This window comes from Mustela lutreola, chromosome 17, assembly GCF_030435805.1.
Source record: "Mustela lutreola isolate mMusLut2 chromosome 17, mMusLut2.pri, whole genome shotgun sequence".
Classification (NCBI taxonomy): domain Eukaryota; kingdom Metazoa; phylum Chordata; class Mammalia; order Carnivora; family Mustelidae; genus Mustela; species Mustela lutreola.
In genome coordinates, this window is record NC_081306.1 from 37,842,148 (window position 1) to 37,861,106 (window position 18,959).

An 18,959-nucleotide genomic window follows, 5' to 3' on the forward strand; every position below is an offset into this window, starting at 1 on the left:
AGGCAGGCAGAGAGAGAGAGGGGGAAGCAGGATCCCCACTGAGCAGAGTCTGAGGCAGGGCTCGATCCCAGGCCCCTGAGATCATAGCCGAGCCAAAGGCAGAGGCTTAACCCACTGAGCCACCCAAGCACCCCTACAGTCTGCTTATCCTTTAAGTCTCATTGTAAATGTCACCTCTTCCAGGAAGTCCTCCCTGATTCCTAGCCAAGAGCAGGGCTCTTAGGCCTCCCACATTTCTTTGTCATGTTCATCATAGCTGATAATTAATCTAGGTTTGCTTTCTCCCTCCATGCTCCATAGGCAGGGAGCATATCTGTTTTAGTTACTGCAGGATCCCTAGCACATTGTTATGGTTATTGAAGTTTTCAGCTCCCATCTGTGGACAGACAGACAGAAGGAAGGAAGGAAGGAAGGAAGGATCGATCCAGTTCTCTACAGAAGAGACAGAGGCTGCCTGAAGGGATGTGTTGTCTCTTGAGGGTGTGAGCATCCTGTCCCAGGAGGGTGTGGTGTCCCAGGACTGCCAAAGCTGATGAGGAATAGGCCTAGGGAGGAGGGGGCTGGCCACCCGAGGGCTCACACCTTCCAGAGGATGTTGGCAGGAGGGGAGTAGAGGTGTCATAGGAAGTCTGTGCTGTAGCTGACTCACCCGGCCTCTGATAACACTCACGGGTCAGACTCCAGCCTCGCGCTCCAGAAGTCCCCCGGGGAAACAAGTGTCTGATATCCTGACTGTGCACGGGGCTGCCTGGCAAGACTTTCCAGGGGAGGGGTCTTTTTGGCTGGGCTTTGAAGTTTGAATAGGAGACAGTTAGGGAGGTCTTGATAGATGGGGAAGTTGGGAGAGCTGAAAACATCTGCCATGATTGGTGCTTTGGAAAGTGAGTCTGTAGAAACCTTAGCTGGGAGCCAACACCCCATAGGGTTCAAGAAGGCCCCCAGCTGAGAAAGAGCCCAACTGAGTGAAGGGGGTTGGGGCAAGCACGGGTTGCCCAAGCGGCCCTGCCTGCCTCTCTATGCCCTGTTCCTCCCAGGACACAGTTTGGGGGAAAGGAGGTCAGAGGGGGCTGTTGGTCTCTACCCCTTTGTGAGGAACGTACTGGGCCTTGAACTGGGGTTCCGTCGTACAGATGGGGAGACTGAGGTGGGCGTGGACAGAGCCTAGACTCACATGCCTGGGTGAAGCTTGGGTTCGGGAGCCCACAAGGGCTGGGCAATCTGCACACGCAAGTTCACTGGGCCAGCCTCTAGGACCAAGCCCTGGGAACCAGAACCTGAACGAGGCCTTCCAAGAGACAGCTGCCAGGCCTCTGGGCCTCCTCCCCGTCTAGCTGGTCCCAGGTGCCTTCCTCACCTTATCAAGCTCAGTCTGGCCCAGAGAAGGACAGCCAGGGGCAAGACACCACACAGCAAGAACGTAGCTCTGGGACTCAGATGACACCCATCTTCTCAGAGAACTAACCTAAACTCAGGAGCTGGGACTTGGTTCTGCACGGGCGATGGGAGCTATAGAGGGTGTAGGAGCAAGAGAGGGGTAGGGCCACATGTAGTGCTTCAGCAGAAAGTTCCACACTAAGAAAGGACCCAGGAGGGCTCCGACACAAAGTCTGTAGCCTCGGATTTCAGATTTCTCTCTGCGCCCAGCTGAGTAGATGTTGGGACTAGAAATATAAGAGTTCCAAGAACAATTATGATAATAGTAACGCCAATGATAACCTGTGGGTCTATTCACTTTTTTATTTTTTTTTTCTTCTTTTTCAAAGATTTTATTTATTTACTTGAGAGAGAGACAGTGAGAGAGAGCATGAACGAGGAGAAGGTCAGAGATAGAAGCAGACTCCCCATGGAGCTGGGAGTCCGATGCGGGACTCGATCCCGGGACTCCAGGATCATGACCCGAGCCGAAGGCAGTCGTCCAACCAACTGAGCCACCCAGGCGTCCCTATTCACTTTTTTAAAAAAGATTTTATTTATTTATTTGACACAGAGAGAGAAAGAGAGAGATCACAAGTAGGCAGAGAGGTGGAGGAAGCAGGCTCCCCACGGAGCAGAGAGCCCAACACAGGGCTCCATCCCAGGACCCTGAGATCATGACCTGAGCTGAAGGCAGAGGCTTAACCCACTGAGCCACCCAGGCGCCCAGGGTCTGTTCACTTTTCTGACATCCTACATTTCGCTTTCGCCCCTGTGGCAATCCCAAGAGGTGGGCAGGGCCGCTTTCATGATACTGTTGTTGTTTTTTTAAAGATTAATTGATTTGAGTGGGGAAGGAGCAGAGGGAGAGAGAGAATTTCAACCAGACTCCTCCGTGCTCACGCTCAAGACCTTGAGATTACTGCCTGAGCCACAACCAGGAGTTGGAACCTTAACCAACTGAGCCGCCCAGGAGCCCCTCATTATACTCTTACAGCTGTTGGTGTCAAAGCCCACTGTGGAGGCTGGAGCCCTGCCTGTTGTATGCATAGTTCCCTCCCTTTTGCACGGGGCCTTGCTCAGCAGGATGAGGTGAGGAGGTGAGCCCCTAGCTGCGACCCACTGTTCCTTCACAACCAGATGCTCTCGGCACCAGCCCTCTGGGGGGTCAGGCCCTGTCCTGCTCACTCCTGTCAGCTGCTGCAGGAGACCGGGGCTGTGGTCCGGGGCTCCCCAAATCCAGGTGAGGCCCAGAGGGGTGAAGGAACATGGCCAAGGTCACACCCACGGAAGAAGGTTGGTGAGCTGGGGCACATCTGCCTTCTCTGATCCTGGGCAAGTCACTTTACCTGGAAGAACCTTGATCTCTCTGTTGAGATAGGGGTGTGGGGGGACGCCTGGGTGGCTCAGTTGGTTAAGCGGCTGCCTTCAGCTCAGGTCATGATCCCAGCGTCCTGGGATCGAGTCCCACATCGGGCTCCTTGCTCAGCAGGACGCCTGCTTCTTGCTCAGCAGGACGCCTGCTTCTCCCTCTGCCTCTGCCTGCCATTCTGTCTGCCTGTGCTCACTCTCTCTGACAAAAAAAAATAAAAATAAAAAAAAAAAAAAGATAGGGGTGTGGGGCACCTGGGCAGCTCAGTGGGTTAAACACTCGACTCTTGATCTCAGTTTGTTTGGGTCTTGAGGTCAAACCCCACAGTGGACTCCATGCCCAGAAATTATGTTAAAAAAAAAAAATGTAAGGGGCTCCTGGGCGGCTCGGTCAGTTAAACGTCTGCCTTCTGCTCAGGTCATTGTCCCAGGGTCTTGGGATTGAGCCCCACATGAGGCTCCCTGCTCAGTTAGGAGTCTGCTTCTCCCTCTCTGTTTGCCCCTCTCCCGGGTACTGCGCACACACTCTCTCTCCCTCTCTCAAATAGATGACTAAAATTTTTAAATAAAATATAGGGGCGCCTGGGTTAAGCCTCTGCCTCCAGCTCAGGTCATGATGTCAGGGTTCTGGGATCAAGCCCCACATCAGGATCTCTGCTCAGCAGGGAGCCTGCTCCCCCCCCAACTCTGCCTTCTTGTGATCTCTGTCAAATAAATAAATAAAATCTTTTAAAAAAAATACAATACAATACAATTGACCTTCTCTCAAAAAAATTTTTTTTTAATAAAATAGGGGTGAAAATTTCATGCGGCTGCCAGAGGATGGCGTTGAGTGGTTAGAACAGTGCCACGTGGGGCCTGGCTGGCTCAGCAGGTAGAGAATGGGACTCTTGATCTCGGGGTTGTGAGTTCAAGCCCCACATTGGGTACAGAGATTGCATAAATAACGAAAAAAAAAAAAAAACCACTTTAAAAGAAAAGTGTCCAGGGACGCCTGGGTGGCTCAGTTGGTTAAGCAGCTGCCTTCGGCTCAGGTCATGATCCCTGCGTCCTTGGATCGAGTCCAGGCTCCTTGCTCCGCGGGGAGCCTGCTTCTCCCTCTGACTCTGCCTGCCACTCTGTCTGCCTGTGCTCACTCTCGCTCTCTCTCTCTGACTAAATAAATAAAATCTTTAAAAAAAAAAAGAAAAAAGAAAAAAGAAAAGTGTCCAATGGAAGTGCTGGGCTGGAAAACGTTCATTCCTGTCTCCAGGGAAGAACTGGGGACCAGTGGCTTCTTTATGGCACCTGCCCAAGGGGGTCTGCTTTGAGGAGGGAGCAGGGAGAAGGGTGCCCATGGATCAGTTGACCGACTGACTGAGCTTCCTGACCTTGCCTTTGGCCTACTCCCAGGGGCCTCCTGAGCAGAGGGCAGAGAGCAAAGGGCGAAGGCTAGAGCCTGGCCTCTCCCTGTCCTCCTGGGGCCACTCATAGACATTATCTGGGCTTAATCATGACAGCCGCCTTTCCCTGAGGGTGTGCTGGGTGTGGTGCCAGCCTTCCAGCTCAGCGTCTCTGAGCAGCCCCCTCACCTGCCCTCAGCATCACCTGCACTTAGGAAGGGCGGAGCAAGGAGTCACGGGGTCAGGTCTGGCAGCTCCCCCCACCCAGAGGAGGGAGTGACCCTGCAGGTGCCTGAGCCTCCCAGGGGAGCTGGACCAGAGTCCCCACCCTCTGCCGCCCAGTCATCTGACACTCAGCTCCACAGGCCTTGGCAACTCTCTTTGAGGCCTGGGAATTTCCGGGGGACTCAAGAGAATGACGATCTGTCCCAGGTCACTCATGGGGGCCCCTTTGGGTGCACCTGGGCCAGCGTTCCCAGTGTCTGGGGTGGGGGATTCCCATGGTCCAGGGCTGAAAAGCAGAACCTGTGGAGCACTCTGGGCCCTGCCGTCTCTGGGTCTCGGTGTGCTCATCCCTATTATGTAGCCCAGTGCCTGAGACCAGAGCTCCAGGGTCCCAGGGGGAACTCCGGACCACCCAGATGGCTGAAATACCGAGGTCTCAGAATCCTACAGCGCATCCACGCTGTCCTGCCAAGTGGCCAGGGCTGGATGACAGGACAGGTGAGGGTAAAGGAGAACTTTCTCTGTCCAGAATCTGGGTCCCGACCTCAGGCTGCAGACAGAGGCCCAGACACTCCCAGGTTGGGGGGGGCGGGGGGAAGAGTCTGGGTCTAAGCAAATCAGAGTGTGAAGGGCCCATCTGGACACCCCAGGTAGGTAACTGCCTGGGTCCCCAACCATCCTTCCAGCCTGGGGCTGGCTTGGCCTGTTTGGGGGGTCCCCGTCGTCACTGCCTCTACCCAGGGCTCGCGCGCTGAGGAGTGGGGTGGGGTGCTATTATCTGGCGCTGCCAGGCCCGCGCGGCTCGGGCTCACGTGGCCGCGGCTGCGCGCCTCCCTCGTCCCCGGACCGAGTCTCGCGCGGACAGATAAGCCCGGCGCTCGCAGAGCGTGTCCAGCACCGGCCGGAGCTGCCCGCGGGCCCCCTGCCCGCCCTCCCCCATCCCCGGCCGGCCCGGCCCACTTGGCCCAACTTCCTCTCCATAAAAGGCGAGGTTTGGGAGCGCCCGGGGAGGGGGCGTTGGACTCACGTGCCTAGCCACGGCGCTGGGCCTGGGCCGCCCCCCACGTCCTCCTGCACCCGGGGGCTGGGCTGCCTGGGCTGCCTGGGCTGCCGTGGGCGGCTGGGGGGGATGGGCTCACGGCGGGGGCGGGGTTTCCCCCAAATCCCCGCCTCGCGCTTGCCCCGGGAAGCCCCCAGACCACCATCCCGACCGCGCACCCCTCCTCCCGACCCGCCTGAACGCCATGCACTTTGTCCCCACTTCGCGTTTGAACAACCTGAGGCCCACAGCCAAGCGGGTCCGAGGAGCGCGGGGTTGGGCATCTGGGAACATCAGGAACGACCATCGTGTCCGAGGTCACACTGTTACTCAGCTCTGTGGAGATGCATACGAGTCACACTTCGTGGGGATGGTCGAGTGTATTTTAATACCTCTAGAGATTATACTACCTCCCCGGCATCCTCGTCCCTTGGCTAGCGTGTGACCTTGGACGCCCGTTCCTTTGGCGCCCAGCCTCAGTTTCCCTGCCCGCTAACCGGGGGAGAGGCTTTTCGTCTCCGGAGTTTGTGCAGATGTAAAGCACAGCACCCAGCCGGCCCCCGCGCGGGGTTAGAGCCGGAACCAGGAGGGGGGCGCAGCCGCTTCCCGCCAGCACCCACCCCCCCGCCCCTCCCTAGGGAGCCTGCAAGGGCTGCGTTGAGGCTCAGAGGCCGCGGATGCGGAGACAAACAGTGGGTGCTCAATAAATGCAGCGCGCACCCCCTCCCCGCCCCAGGGTGAGTCATCCCGGTCCTGGCCCGGTGCCGGGGATCAGGGCCATCGGGTGCCATCGGGCTCCACCCCACCGCGCATTGTGACCTCGGCAGGACTCCGCCCCTCTCCGGGCCTCAGTTTCCCGCCGCATAAGTTCAAGAGAAGCATGGGCCTGACCCGTTTGTTGGGGGGTGGGGAGCGCGGGAGGCCCCCGCGGGGCTCCCCCCCGCCCCAGGCGCGGCCCGCGGTCCCCGCCGGGCCCGGCCACGTCCGCTACCCACGAGGCCGCCATAAAAGGCAAGCGGCCGCAGGTCGCGCAGCCAAACTTAGTCATCCGGCCCGCGGGCCGCCGGGCTGCGCGTTGCAGCTTCCTCCCCGAACTTCCCGTTTTCCGAGGGGCCCGGGGAGGGGGCCGAGGTGCGGCTGGGCCTTTCGAAACGCCTCGGCTCCCAGCAACTGGGGGCTTGGCCAGGGGGCGTCCCCGGCGGGCGCGTTCATGCCGGAGCTGCGAGTCCGCGCGGCGCCTCCAGGAGACGCCTGCCAGGGAGCCCCAGGCCTCTGCCCGGGGAAATCTCAGCCGGCGGCCAGAAGCCATCTGTGCAATGTGAGAGCGTCGGGCCGAAACCACCCTGACAGCGGCCCTGGAGCAGGGATCGGTCGGGGGTATGGGACAGCATGCAGCGCAAAGTAAGGAAGCGCTCGCTGGTGCTGCGCGGCCCGGGCCGGCGGGGAGCGCATGAACCCCAGGGATACCCCTCTTGCTGTCCGCTTTGCGCTACATTTAGAGCCAAAGCTAACTGCAGTGTGGTGAGGGCGGTCAGGACGGTGGCTGTCCAGAGTGAGGGGCAGGTCCTGCTTGGCTTGAAGACAGAGGCAGGAGCCTTCCCAGAATGGATGGGCTCCCCTCACCCTGACATCTAGGGTGGTGGCCCTAGGGCTGCACAGTCAAGGTTGGTGACCTCGACTATGCGGAAATTATAGCCCAATACAGACTGTAAAAAAAAAAAAAAAGGAATGCACACACGGGACACTCCCATGGGTTGTTTAGGGTTGTCTACAAAGGTACACAGGTCATAGGGACATAGGAGGGAGTCAGTGTTACAGCTTCAGTGTAGAGGTGCGAGGGGACGCAGGAGACCCATGGAAGGGGACATGCCCACTGATGCTGGTTTCCTCTATTCCTTTCAGAAAACAAAGCTGAAGGAAATGCTGTAAGATGATGACTAGGTCTGGGAGTACATGATCTTCCTCTCTGTCCTTTTCTACCTATTTGAAATATTGCACACTTTTTACGATGAAAGCCGGGGGAGGGGGAGCACAATGGCTGGGAATTCGACACAGTGGTCAACTTCTTCGACCCTCTGTTTCTTCTTCTGTACAATGGGGCCATCAGTAATCCCTTTGGGGAAGATTTATTGAGAATTCTATGCAGTGATGTATGCCCAGTACTGAGTGTGAGCCCTAGGTATGCTGTGGGTGCTCGACAAGGCCGTCTGTATGGGGTTCCCCTTTTCCTGAGCCGCCCCTGGGAGAAGGGAGGATTTGCTAGGTTGGGGGGCCAGAGTGAGAAGGTCTTCAGCCCACAGTTCCATTAGGCCAATGGCCTAGCATGGCCTGGCTGGGAAGGCTTGTGTTTCTGACTAATGGGGCCAGCCAACCCCATGCCTTGCCTGTCCCATCCTGTCCTGACTGTCCTGTCCCCGGGGCCAGGGTCACTCTGGGTGAGGCTCAGGGCCAGAGTCCCAGCAGGACACAGTCCGGCAGGTCACCTGGCCTCAGATTCCAGGAGGCCGGATCCTCAGGAAGCTTCTGTGGGTGGCGAGGACACACAGGTATGGGGAGGTGCCAGCCGGTTGGTCAGCCCTGTTGGGGACACAGAGTCCAGAGAGCCCCGGAGGGCTGTGGGCCACCCAGCGCAGCAGGAAGGAAGGGAGGAGGGGTTAAGAAAGGGCGTCCAGGAAAGGAGAGGGAAGAGAAAAGAGAAAGCAAAAGGACGGTAGCCTGCTTCTCCTCCACTTTTTTTTTTTTTTTTTAAGATTTTATTTATTTATTTGTCAGAGAGAGAGTGAGCAAGAGCGAGCACAGGCAGACAGAGTGGCAGGCAGAGTCAGAGGGAGAAGCAGGCTCCCTGCGGAGGGCAAGGAGCCCGATGTGGGACTCGATCCCAGGGCGCTGGGATCATGACCTGAGCCGAAGGCAGCTGCTTAACCAACTGAGCCACCCAGGCGCCCCACTTTTTTTTTTTTTTAAAGATTTTATTTATTTATTTGACAGAGAGAGATCACAAGTAGACAGAGAGGCAAGCAGAGAGAGAGAGAGGAGGAAGCAGGCTCTCTGCTGAGCACAGACCCCGATGCGGGACTCGATCCCAGGACCCTGAGATCATGACCTGAGCTGAAGGCAGAGGCTTAACCCACTGAGCCACCCAGGCGCCCCTTCCTCCACTGTTTTTGAACTCCCATATGTGGGCACTGCATCTGGGCTCTCTGCTGAAAGCCTCCCATGATCCTCCTGGGGGTTGGAGGACCCCCTCCCCCCACAAGGCAGCAAGGTTACATGACTAGGCCAAGGTGACTTGGCTGAGAGGGGCAGGGTCTGGGGAGTGTGAGCAAGAGACATTGAGATTGTGAGGCCAGGGGGCAACAGAGCCCAGGGTAGGAGCTGTGAAGCAGCTCCAGTGAGGGGGAGCCCTTGAGAGTGAGGGAGGAGGGGTGGAGGGCTGACAGGGCTCAGGGCAGGGCTGAGGCAGGACGGGGGCAGGACTGGCTGGAAGACATGCCTCTTGGGTGCCCTCTAGCGGGGACATTCTCCCTGGCTAGGCGGCTCTGTGTGTCCGCATTCCAAGAGTTAGGAAATGACTAGATTCTCCGCGTGGGGGACGTGGCCCACAATAGGTACCCCTTCATAGCACCCCATTTTCAACCCTCCCTCACCTCCTCAGGCTCTGCCTCACCCCAGGCCTTGCTGCACAAGAGGAGGCCGTGGGAAAGCATCAAGCAGGAGGAGCGCCCTTAGCTGCCCCGGGACCCAGCCGTCACCCACCCACCAAGAGGTCTGGTGGCAGTTTCCCAGCGACCCTACTGGGGGAGACATTTCTCTCCTCCTTTTTATTTTTATTTTTTAAAAAGATTTTATTTATTTATTTGACAGACGGAGATCACAAGTAGGCAGAGAGAGAGAGGGGGAAGCAGGCTCCCCACTGAGCAACCAGCCCGATGCGGGGCTTGATCCCAGGATCCTGGGATCATGACCCAAGCTGAAGGCGGAGGCTTAACCCCCTCAGCCACCCAGGCGCCCCTCTCTTCTCCTTTTTAGATGAGAAATCTGAGGTCTAGAGGGTACACAGGCACCCCTTCCCTGATGCACACAGTGGCACTGGGGGGCTGGGCACCCTGAGTCTGCACTCTAGCTGAATGCACTTGACCCTGAGTGTCTGGGCATGGCAGCCTCTGGGGCTGGCTGAGGAATCGAACCTTCCCTGCTGAAGACCCAGTAACACCCTCGTCTGAAGGGACCCTCTTGCAGACGCCAACAATTTGCCAGGTCTATAGACTGAAGTTTCAACCAACCCATCTGTGGCCTACATTCAGTGAGGCAGACAGGCCAGAACTTTCACGGGATAAGTGGGAGAAAGAGGCCAACGGAAGTGACTTACCATGGTAACCTGCACACCTTCGAGAAACATATTGGTGGGGCAGCAGCCTCATCCCTGTGCGACTGCCTTCTGTGGCTGGGTGGCAGGGGTGGTATTCTACTGGGATGGACTCTGATATCAGGGGGCTGGTGGAACCCGGAATGGTAGAGGCTGAGTGGAGACATTTTTTTTAGATTTTATTTATTCATTTGATAGAAAGAGAGATCGCAAGTAGGCAGAGCAGCAGGCAGAGAGAGAAGAGGGGGAAGCAGGCTCCCTGCTAAGCAGAGAGTCACAGGCAGGGCTCGATCCCAGGACCCTGAGATCATGACCCGAGCCAAAGGCAGAGGCTTAACCCACTGAGCCACTCAGGCACCCCTGAGTGGAGACTCTTAAGGGTAAGAGGCCAGGTGGAAGAGGGAACACAAGCAGGGACAGAGGGAGAGGGAGAAGCACACTCCCCACGGAGCAGGAAGCCAGATGTGGGGCTAAATCCCACGACCTTGGGATCATGACCTGAGCCAAAGGCAGATGCTTAACCACTGAACCACAGTTTTTTACAGGAATTTTTGATAGAGGCTAATCATGAGGCTCCTAGGATTGAAGCAGCTGATTTCTACTACAGTGTCGCTCGAACAGTATAACGGGAAAACTCGAGGTCTCGTGGACAGAAACCTGTCCAGAGCCCACACAGTCTAGAGTTTCTAGGCTTGAGATATGTTATTTAATGCATGAAGAAAGAAATGCATATATTGGTTACTGGGCCACACATTTGTGCTTTCAACTTGCTGACAGTTGTGGTCATAAAATCCTCTTTGTAATTCTATGTATTTTATTTTACAAATTTAAAAGCATCATTCCTGGGGCGCCTGGCTGGGGGTTGGGGGGTGCACAGTCGATTAAGCATCTGACTTTTGGTTTTGGCTTAGGTCGCTGAGATCCAGCCGGGAGTGGAGTCGGGCTCCACGCTCAGTGGGGAATCTGCTTGAGACCCTCTCACTCTCTCTAAAATAAATAAATAACTTAAAAAAAAATGTGCATCATTCTAACCAAGTGTTCATGATGAATGGATAAACAACAGGTACATACAATGAGATATAATTCTACTTTTAAATTTTTTTTAAAGATTTTATTTATTTATTTGACAGAGATCACAGGAGGCAGAGAGGCAGGCAGAGAGAGAGGGGGAAGCAGGCTCCCGGCTAAACAGAGAGCGCGATGCGAGACTGGATCCCAGGACTCTGGGATCATGACCTGAGCTGAAGGTCAGAGGCTTTAACCCACTGAGCCACTCAGGTGCTCCATAATCCTACTCTTAAAGGGAAGGGGATTCTGACCCATGTTAGGACATGGATGGACCTTGAGGACATAATGCTGGTGAGTAAGCCGGCGACAAAAGGACCCATACCGTATGATCGGGCGGGTCAAGTCAAACTGGGAAACAGAAAGTGTAAGGGTGATTACCATAGGGTTTAGGGTAAAGGAAAGTTTAAAGGGTAGAGAGTTTCAAATTTGCAAAGAGAGAAGTTTCTGGAGTGCTGTTTCACAACGGAGTATTTCTGACTAAACTCCACAGTTAAAATTGTTTAAGATGGGAAATGTTATGTTACGCTATTTTACCACAATTTTAAAAAGGTGGGATGCAATAAAACAACTTAAAGCCTTCAACGTTTTTTAAAAAAGCATGATTCTGACAGGGGTCCCTATGTTGTTACCCTCAAATGCTAAAGACCACCACAAGGTCCCCGGCACCCAAAAGGTTAAGAGTCCCGGCGTCTCCTATTGGCCGAACCTAGCAGGAATTCTGGGGGCGACCAGGGATTCTGGGAAGCGTAGTTTGCAGCCCCCAGCCGGAGCCTCGCGCTGATGGGTGGGTTTGGGGCCGGGAGACAATGGCTGCAAGACCGGCATCCGGTCTGGCGGGGAATTCTCAGGATGCAAGCTCAGCGCGCCTGTGCCTACGCTGCGCACGGGCAGCCTCACACACAGTTGCACGGCCGCGCACACCTGTCCCCTTGCACCATGCAGCATGTGGCGCTCCCCATTAGCAGTTTGCATCTTTTCCAATCTTAACTGCTCATCCAAGGATCTGCGGGTCAGGCTGGCAACTGCCCTCTTGCTCTCCTCTGACACATCCCCGCTGGAGCACAGACTTTGGCAGTGACCGTGGGAAGGATGTGCAGGCTACAGGTGACTGAGGGAGGAGCGTGCCAGTCAGAGGGCCCAAGCTTGTGCAAAGGCCCTAAGGCAGGAGCCTGCGTGGTCACTAGGGTGGGTGGGGGAGAACGGCAAGGGAGACGTAGGGTTGGCCTCGATGGCCACGATGAGGTCTTCAGAAAAGACAGGGGCCGGGTTTTCCAGGTGAGCGCTGGAGCGCTGCCTATAGGGAATCGAATAACACTGACTGTTCCCTCTGGGTCTGCCGCGGAAGCCTCGGAAGTGACTCAGCAGAATTCCTGGGAGCTGGGGGCGGGTGTGAGGGATGCTCCAGAGGGGCTGGGGAGGGGCGGTGCCCGTGCGGAGGCCCTACCTCCAAGCTCTGGCGGCCCACGAAGCACACCCGCCCACTGGCTGCAGGCTACCTAAGGCCCCATCCCCAGGAGGGATTGGTGGTGGGATGTAGCCTGAGGATTTAGAGAAGAAGGAGGGAGCACCCTCCTGGCACCATCCCTGAGCCTGGGCTTGGCTGTCGGTGGGGCCGACTGAAAGGAACTGGCGTGGGTCGGGGGCTGGCTGTTGGTAGTTCCTAGACCCAGGCCTTTGGAAAGGAGCTGGGTGGGCAGAGTTGGCCCGGTCTGAACTCCCTGCTGACTCAGCCGGGTCAAGCTCTCTTGGGAACTAACTCCCTTCCTCTATATAAAGCGAATTGTTCAATAAACAGGCCTGCAAGGATAATCATAAATTTCCTGGTGGCACATTGGGCGTGCGTGCGTATGTGTGTGTGTGCGCGTGCGCAACGCCCCCATACACACCCAGGCTGGAACAGGTTTGAGTGTACCAGGGCAGCGGAACCAATATGCTAAGAACCGAGCCTCAGTTTTCCAATGAATAAAGTGGGTATAGGGACGCCTGGGTGGCTCAGTTGGTTGGACGACTGCCTTCAGCTCAGGTCATGATCCTGGAGTCCCGGGATCGAGTCCCGCATCGGACTCCCAGCTCCTTGGGGAGTCTGCTTCTCTCTCTGACCTTCTCCTCGTTCATGCTCTCTCTCACTGTCTCTCTCTCAAGTAAATAAATAAAATCTTTAATATATATATATATATATATATATATATCTAAAAAAAAATAAAAAATAAAGTGGGTATAAGGACCCCAAGAATGAGCCTTGCTGGAGTTAGTGGCAAGTGGCGCGCTGCCCATCTAATTCCCCTAATTCACGGCAAGACCACACTCAGGCTCTTGCAACCAGGAGCAGGTGGCCTGAGAATGCGAATTAATAACTGCATGTCCCAGCTCCCAACATGCCTGCTTAGAGAAGCTGTCCACGACTACCAAGACAAAAGATACAGCGTGCTTCCTCCTAGGCGCGGGAGAGGAGGGGAACCCTACCCAAGACTCCGCATGCCCTCAGGGACCCTGCGTGGTCTCTACCTCCGGATGGGGCTGCGGAGCTCCTGACGGCCGCCAGGTGGCGCGGGAGACGCGCCTGCTTCGCCAAGCTGGGCGGGGCTGGACCCGTCCTGGAGTAGGGGCTCCTCCGGAAGTCTTTGCCTCAAACCTATTTAGAAGCCCTTTGTACAAAAAAAAGAAAAAAAATGCGCTCAAGTATGAGTCAATATAGGTTTAATAACCGCCGGTCATTATATATTTCTGTGGTCAAATTATAACTGAACTAGCCTTCTCCGTCCTAGCCTGAGGCCTAGGGACCCAAGCATCCCTCTGAGTTGGGGGTCTAGAGCAGGGGTCTGCGGACGGTGTCCTGGCTGGGTTAGAGGAGAGAGAACTGGGTGGGGTGCTTCTCAGGGCAGGGAGGGTTAAGCCAGGCTTTAAAAGTGGGTAGAATTTGGGGAATGGGGGAGGGGATTCTAAAAGCTGGGAAGTTGGGGCACCTGGGTGGCTCAGTGGGTTAAAGCCTCTGCCTTCTGCCGGTCGTGATCCCAGGACCCTGGGATCCAGCTGCATCTGGCCCTCTGCTCGGCAGGGAGCCTGCTTCCACCCCCCCCAGCCCCTACCCGCCTCTCAGTCTACTTGTGATCTCTGTCTGTCAAATAAATAAATAAAATGTTTAAAAGCTGGGAAGTAGAATAGGTTCCAACAAGTGGAGTGGGTCACTCAGGTGGGCAAGAGGATGGCATCTGGCAAGTGTGTGGGGCTGTGATGCCCAGCTTGGGAGTGGCCACACTTTGTCCCAGAGTGGTTTCAGGGACACTGACAAATATGGAGGCCACCATGGGCTGTGCTGGGCCCTGGGTATACAATGGGCCTGCCTGTTTTCTCCCAACATAACACCATCCATCGCTCCCCAGGGCTCCTGAGAAGAAACTGGGGGCCTCAGCCTGAACCTGCCAGCCAATGGCAGCTCCAAGTCGCATGGGTCAGAATGGACTGGACCGTGACTGACCTGGAAGCATGGCAGGTCGGGGTGGGGGGGCTGGGGAATATTCGGGGAGACCCAGGTCTTGACCCCCTTCCAGCCCGGACCTGATGCAGGTCGGGGGGAGGAAGGGCCCTGGGCTGGGAGATAGGTCTCAAAGTATCATTTCCAAAAAGCTAAGGTCGGGACATGTGGCTTGTTCAGTCAGTAGAGCATGAGACTCTTGATCTTGGGGTCGGGAGTTATTTATTTATTTTTTTTTTTTTTTAAGATTTTTTATTTGTTTATTTGACAGAGAGAGATCACAAGTAGGCAGAGAGGCAGGCAGAGAGAGAGGAGGAGGAAGCAGGCTCCCCGCTAAGCAGAGAGTCTGATGCGGGACTCGATCCCAGGACCCTGAGATCATGACCCGAGCCAAAGGCAGCGGCTTAACCCACTGAGCCACCCAGGCGCCCAAGGGGTCGGGAGTTTAAATCCCATGATGGTGGTGGAGATTAAATTAAAAAATTAAAAAAAAAAATTGTCAGGGAACCTGGGTGACTCAATCGGTTGAGCGTCTGCCTTCGGCTCAGGTCATGATCCTGGAGTCCCAGGATGGAGCCTGCCTCAGGCTCTCTTTTCAGCTGGGGGCCTGCTTCTCCCTCTCCCTCTGCCTCCTGCTCCCTTTGCTTGTTCTCACTCTTGCTCTGTCAAATAAATAATAAAATCTTAAAATAAAATAAAATCTTTAAAGAAAAGCTAAACTCATGACTCTTACACAGTTAGACAAGGAGCATTTGTCAAAGATGTAATTCAACTTATTAATTAACAAGGGAGCACTAAGATAGTAAATTGATGCAAAGAACATTTGAGGAACTGTATTTTTCACTTTCTCCTACCCCCCTAAGAAATTGGCATTTATACAATTCATTTAAAAATGCTGGGATGAGGGGCGCCTGGGTGGCTCAGTTGGTTAAGCTGCTGCCTTCAGCTCAGGTCATGATCCCAGGGTCCTGGGATCGAGTCCCACATTGGGCTGTCTGCTCAGCAAAGAGCTTCTCTCTCTGCCTCTGCCTGCCGCTCTGCCTGCTTGTGTTCTCCCCCATCACTCTGATAAATAAATAAATAAATAAATAAATAAAATCTTTTAAAAAAATGCTGGGCACCTGGGTGGCTCAGTGGGTTTAAGCATCTGCCTTCGGCTTAGGTCATGATTTTAGGGCCCTGAGATCGAGTTCTGCATCTCCCTCTCCTTGCTTCTCCCTCTGCCCCTCCCCCCTTGTTCTCAAATGAATAAATAAAATATTTATTTTAAAAATATTGGGATAGGGGCACTTGGGTGGCTCAGTGGGTTAAGCCGCTGCCTTTGGCTCGGGTCATGATCTCAGGGTCCTGGGATCAAGCCCCGCATCGGGCTCTCTTCTCAGCAGGGAGCCTGCTTCCCCTCTCTCTCTGCCTGCCTCTCTGCCTACTTGTGATCTCTCTCTCTCTCTGTCAAATAAATAAATAAAATATTTTTAAAAAAATACTAGGATAAGATTCCTAATTCGATACAAAACAAAACCTGACTAATGTCCTTTGGGGCAATCAAGAGTAACCTTTGAAATACGAATAGCATATAATTTCACTGACATGTGGAATTTAGAAAACAACACAGGATGACAAGACACAGGACCAAACAAGAGAACAAGTAGACTCTTAAATACAGAGAACAAACTGGTGATTACCAGAGGGGAGGTGGTGGGGGGTGGGCCATGGATGAAATAGGCGAAGGGGATTAAGAGATAACAAACTTAGAGTCATAAAATAAGTAAATCCCAGAGATGAAAAGTACAGCATAGAAGGGGGCCACCCATCTGCCTTCAGCTCAGGTCATGTCCTGGGATCGAGCCCCGCTTTGGGATCCCTGTTCAGCTGACAGGCTGCTTCTCCCTCTTGCTCTCTCCCGACTTGTACTTTCTCTCTCAAATAAATAAAAAAATTTTTTTTAAGATTTTATTTATTTGACAGAGAGAGATCACAAGTAGGCAGAGAGGCAGAGAGAGGAGGAAGCAGGCTCCCTGCTGAGCAGAGACCCCCCCCGATGCAGGACTCGATCCCAGCACCCTGAGATCATGACCTGAGCCGAAGGCAGCGGCTTAACCTACTGAGCCACCCAGGCGCCCTCAAATAAATAAAAATTTAAAAATAACAACAACCCAGCAACTTCTGTTGCTATCTTTTCTATCAGACACGAGTCCACAGGTTAACCTATAACTGAGCCCTTAAAAGAAAGCAAATAGCAAGGCAAACAAGTTTCCTAGAGAAGCGCCTGGGTGGCTCAGTCGCTGGGCTTTTGCCTTTGTCTCAAGTCATGATCCCGGGGTCCTGGGGGGTCCTGGGATCGAGCTCCGCATCGGGCTCCCTGATGGCTAGAGGCCTGCTTCTCCCTCCCTCTCCCACTCCTCTGATTGTGTTCCCTCTCTCGCTGTGTCTCTGTCAAATAACAAATAAAATCTTTAAATAAATCTTTAAATAAAATAAATAAAATCTTTTTTTTTAAAGATGTTATTTATTTATTTATTTATTTATTTAAGATTTTATTTATTTATTTGACAGAGAGAGATCACAAGTAGGCAGAGAGGCAGGCAGAGAGAGAGAGAGGAGGAAACAGGCTCCCTGGGGAGCAGAGAGCCCAATGCGGGACTCGATCCCAGGACCCTGAGATCATGACCTGAGACGAAGGCAGTGGCTTAACCCACTGAGCCACCCAGGCGCCCCAAAATCTTTTCTTTTTAAATATTTTATTTATTTATTTGACAGAGAGAGAGATCACAAGCCTTTATTTATTTATTTGACAGACAGAGATCACAAGTAGGCAGAGAGGCAGGCAGAGAGAGAGGAAGGGAAGCAGGTTCCCTGCTAAGCAGAGAGCCCAATGCATGGCTCGATCCCATGACCCCAAGACCATGACCTGAGCTGAAGGCAGCGGCTTAATCCACTGAGCCACCCAGGCGCCCCAATAAATAAAACCTTAAAAAAAAAAAAAAAGAAGAAGAAGTTTCCTAGAGAGTTAAATCACCTGTAGATGCACTTGTTATACAAGGCAGTCCTGCTCTGGGCCCTATTTCTAGGTTTTGGATGACTCTTCCTGACACAGGAGACGTGGATGCTCGGCGGTGACCCATGGCAGAGGTGGGAATTCTTCTGACCCGTTCTGGCCTCAGCCTCCTTAGCCAAGGGGCTCAGACCACATCTTCTGGCTCCTCCGACAGTCTCCACCTTCCAAGACCAATATTACCTCCCAGATGGACCCAGGATCCCCACTTCATTTTATTTCTACCCCTCTCGGGACATCTGTGTTTCCAATTGGCCAAAGGGCAAGGTACGGGGGATGACTGTGGCTACCTCTGCCTGTTGTTCTGCAGAGGACCCCAAATTTGAGAATCTGGGGATCCTCTTTGCCCCTGATTCCACCGAATGCCGTTCAGTTCAAAAGGACTGAGCCATTGGGGGGAGACCTGATATGCTCCTGGTGCTCAGGAGCTGGGAAACAAGGTCTGGTCTCTTAAGATAATAGGAGAGTCTGGCGCCTGGGTGGCTTAGTTGGTTGAGAGTCTCTGCCTTCTGCTCGGGTTCTGGGATGGAGCCCTGCATCAGGAGATTGCTTCTCCCTGCTGCTTCTGCCACACTCTCCCCCATGACTCCCCCCCTCCCCCGCTGTGTTTCTCTCTCACTGTCAAATAAATCAATTTTCTTTTCTTTCTTTCTTTTTTTTTTAAGCTAATGGGAGAGTCTGACACTTTGTGGATTCAGCTGGAAAGTGTTTGGCAGTTGACTGGTAATGTCTGCCATGAGTGCAAAAGTGAAAATAGGCAGACGCCTGGGTGGCTCAGTTGGTTGGGCAGCTGCCTTTGGCTTGGGTCATGACCCCACTGTCCTGGGATCGAGTCCCACATCGGGCTCTCCGCTCGCCGGGGAGCCTGCTTCTCCCTCTGCCTCTGCCTGCCATTCTGTCTGCCTGTGCTCGCTTTCCCCCTCCCCCCATAAATAAATAAAATCTTAAAAAAAAAAAAAGTGAAAATAGGTCGTAAATTCTGTATTTACCCGCCCATTTTCCTAGGATTGATGTGAGGGTGGAATCACCATTGTCAATGAATATCTTCACGTTGCAAGAAATGGACACCATCACTGAATCTTGCCTAAAACAATGAATTTTGGCTTCTGTAACTGTCTAGGGATAATGAGACTTCAGGTACGGTATGATCAGAGTTCTGGCTCAATTTCTCTGAGACTCTCTTAGCATTGTCTTTTCCACAGGCCAGCTCTGTCTACAAGGCGACCAAATGCCTGCTACAAGTCCAGGTGGCACACCCACAGGTTACACTGACCTGGGAGGTCGACACCACTGCTCCGAGCCAGCAGGCTAAGCAACAGCCCCGAGGTTGCTCCTCATTGGACAATTTCGGTCACATGCCCATCCCTGGAGCACAGATCGTTGTCGGGGTGGAGGGGTGGGGTGGAGAGGAGTGGGGTGGAGGGGGAGCAGGGAGGAGGAACAGGGTTGTCCCCCAGGCTCACAGTTGAGGGAAAGAGTGAACCGTGGAAGAAAACCAGTCCAAAGGAGGGAAAGGATGGATGCTGGGCAGGGGCGCCCGGAGAGCCCGTGGCCGGGAAGAGGACTGCCTG

At 54.1% G+C, this 18,959-nt stretch overlaps 1 long non-coding RNA gene across 1 annotated transcript; it reads left to right on the top strand.

Annotated features, from left to right (window-relative positions):
• Window positions 1-6,363: 6,363 nt before the first annotated feature.
• On the top strand, window positions 6,364-18,310 carry LOC131819742 (uncharacterized). The gene is made up of 3 exons (XR_009349313.1): window positions 6,364-6,831; window positions 17,405-17,655; window positions 18,054-18,310. It is a non-coding gene; the product is annotated as an uncharacterized LOC131819742 (long non-coding RNA).
• Window positions 18,311-18,959: the final 649 nt, after the last annotated feature.